General features: G+C 38.2%; 1 pseudogene; it reads right to left on the reverse strand.

Moving 5' to 3' along the window:
- Positions 1-2187, reverse strand: part of LOC119325517 — a 9610-nt pseudogene extending 7423 nt beyond the window's left edge.
- Between the last annotated feature and the right edge of the window lie 1155 nt (positions 2188-3342).

Below are 3342 nucleotides of genomic sequence, written 5' to 3' on the forward strand. Positions count from 1 at the left end.
AGCACTCGTACATTTGTGTTTAATAAACCGTCTAGCTTAACAAGTCTTATTACCATGTTCGTCGACTCACGTTGCTCGGGCCCAGTTGCATGAAACTATACTTCTTATTTTCCATAGTTAGCCTACTAATCGGTGACTCCGAACTCTAAAGACAATTGTTTTCATAGTTAAGGCACTTATCTCTGACCGTAAAGATGTGGTGCTTAATTTTGTACTTTTATTAGTACTCTCGGTGGTATCAGTTGTTATGTTAACAAAATTTAAAATTACTACTGAGTAATACCACAACTTGAGATTTGCACATCTAGAAATTTTGAGTTGAAAAACCCTGTTAAAATAAATGTTAATCGGAATTCCTGAAACACTTAGTTTGGATCCAGTAATTCCTCGGGATATGTATGCGCAATCGTGGACAAAGGCAACGGTCTCAAATTGCAATTTTATAGGATTTTGGCTGGCATTGATTGGCATTAATATGTCTAGTTCACCTCTGAAGGCAGATTTAATAGAAAACAATGTGTAGCTAATGTAACTTAACTTTGGTGGAACTAACACTCTACAAAAAATATCCATTTTAGAAAACATAAAAGAAGCTCTCGTAAGTTTGGTGTAACTAACACTTCACAATTTATTTATTGTTTGAAAATACACATTTTTACAAAGAATACTGTGAAGATTTCACCATCAAAAGAGTTGACAAAGGGTTCGTTCCACTTGCACAAACAACATGAAAAATTAAATGGTATGTCACTCTATTTCAGCAATGAGTCATATTGAGAATCTGTAGTACCATCTTAGCATATTTGTCATCTTTTTGAATAGCCATATTACTTAGATCTAATCTCGATGCACTACGTTATTATCCTTGGGTTTTTATCCATGTTCTCATAGATGCCAAAAGACGTTAGCTATCGATATGATAATTATATTAGAGACAGGTGCAGTCATTAATAAGGCAGTTTCTTTTTGCATTCCACAACATCGACTGAAGTCACAAAATATTTACACGGTAGATTATCCTTTTGTATTATAATTTACAAATAATGTTTACATGCTCTTGAAATTATGGGGTGATAAATAAAATTAAATTAGAATCGTGTGCCTACGGGAAGACATTCGTACCATGGGAGAAAAGAAACATCTCTCTCTCTCTCTCTCTATTTTTATTTACTTGGAATCAACATGAACTAGAGACAAACATTTGACGATTACTTTTTGTACTAATTATTGAGAAAATGAAAAAAAACTACATGGATCTATTTTTTTATACTAAGAAATACAAGATGGTTTTATGTGAAATATCTAAATAACTTTATTAACAATATACATGAGAATCAGAAGCTCAAATAGAAATTGTACCTTTTATCTACCAGGACATCGTTGATCTTGGATATGAGCTGTTGTAAACTCCCTGCTTCGGTGTCGGCATACCGTTTGCCACTAACTTCACTAAAAATAGTTCTCATGATATTCATCATGTCTGGATTTCTCGACACGGATAAGAAGGCCCGATATTTGAATTCTCCTTTTAGGTCTTGATACACTCGGTTTGCAAGAGTTGTCTTGCCCATCCCACCAGATCCTATGATAGAGACCAGCTTCGTTTTCTCTTTTGTTGACGCACCTTTAGTCAACAATTTAATTACCTCGGCCTTGGGTTCATCAATTCCAACAAGCTCAGAGGTGTGCTTGAAGATAGCAAGAGCTCTAGGATCAATGGTTGTATTTTTGGCCTTGGAGAAGACCTCACGGGCCTTGTACCTTTCATTCCTCTCGGCCACCTCTATGATTTGTTTCTTTAGATCATGGATCTCATTGCCGATGCGACGACGAGCCTTCATCTTCCCCAACTTCCCAAACGAGGTCTTCATCTTCTCCCAAACTCCATCTGGCTCTGTATCTTCGTTGCCGACACTCTGCATGAAGTCATCGATGGAGTCCTCCACATCATAGGAGAGCTCTCGGACCTCATTCATCCACACCTTATCCTGAACATTAGGATCCTCCTCCTCCGACATATTCAGAAGAAACGCCTCCATGGCGGCGAGTTCATTAGAGAGCGATCTGATATCACCGTGCACGCCCTTGAAACGCTTGTACTCGTCACCCAAAAGGGTGGCCAGCTTCCCAAGGACGGGCTTCAAGGCACCCGTCGCCGCACTCACCAGAGCCACCTCCATGGTTGCGCTTGGTGCTAGCTTAGATGCTCGCTCAGTTATTTTTGTGTGTGTGGATGCGAAAGCAGTGTAGGCCGGATGATGCTACCCCTGTCGGCCTTATAGCGCTAGCTAGCTAGCTTAATTAGTTGCATGATTGCATCGACCGGCCGTACTTAAACAATTAGTTTTACGTCAAGTCGCTCTAATAAATACAAGTAATCGATCCACTTGCTTAGCTAAGATATGCTGAACTTATGCCGCCCCACGTTGAACGATGCTCAGATGACATGGGCTGTACCAAGTTGGTCCAAGTCAATTGTTCATCCAGCTAGAGCTGTTCAAAGGCACACCCCTCCACGTTGCTGGCTCATGAAAAACTCTCTTGACCCGAAAGGCGTGGCTTCTTATTCGGGAATAAACGCTTAATCATGCCGCATCATTAGATGCCAACTGTCTTAATCAGCACTCGTACATTTGTGTTTAATAAACCCTCTAGCTTAACAAGTCTTATTATCATGTTCGTCGACTCATGTTGCTCGGACCCAGTTGCACGAAACTATACTTCTTATTTTCCATAGTTAGCCCACTAATCGGTGACTCCAAACTCCAAAGACAATTGTTTTCATAGTTAACACATTTATCTCTGACCGTAAAGATGTGGCGCTTAATTTTTGTACTTTTATTAGTACTTTCGGTGCTATCACTTGTTATGTTAACAAAATTTAAAATTACTACTGAGTAATACCACAACTTGAGATTTGCACATCTAGAAATTTTGACTTGAAAGAAAAACCCTGTGAAATCAAATGTTAATCAGAATTCCTGAAACTTAATTTGGATCCAGTAATTCCTCAGGATATGTATGCGCAGTTGTAGACAAAGTCAACGGTCTGAAATTAGAATTTTATAAGATTTTGGCCGGTGTTGATTGGCATTAATATGTCTAGTTCACCTCTGAAGGCAGATTTAATAGAAAACAATGTGTAGCTAATGTAACTTAACTTTGGTGAAACTAACACTCTACAAAAAATATCCGTTTTAGAAAACATAAAAGAAGCTTTTGTAAGTTTGGTGTAACTAACACTCCACAATTTATTTATTTATTGAAAATACACATTTTTATGAAGAATATTATGAAGATTTCACCATCAAAAGAGTTGACATAGGGTTCGTTCCACTTGCA

Source organism: Triticum dicoccoides, chromosome 6B (genome assembly GCF_002162155.2).
Source record: "Triticum dicoccoides isolate Atlit2015 ecotype Zavitan chromosome 6B, WEW_v2.0, whole genome shotgun sequence".
NCBI lineage: Eukaryota > Viridiplantae > Streptophyta > Magnoliopsida > Poales > Poaceae > Triticum > Triticum dicoccoides.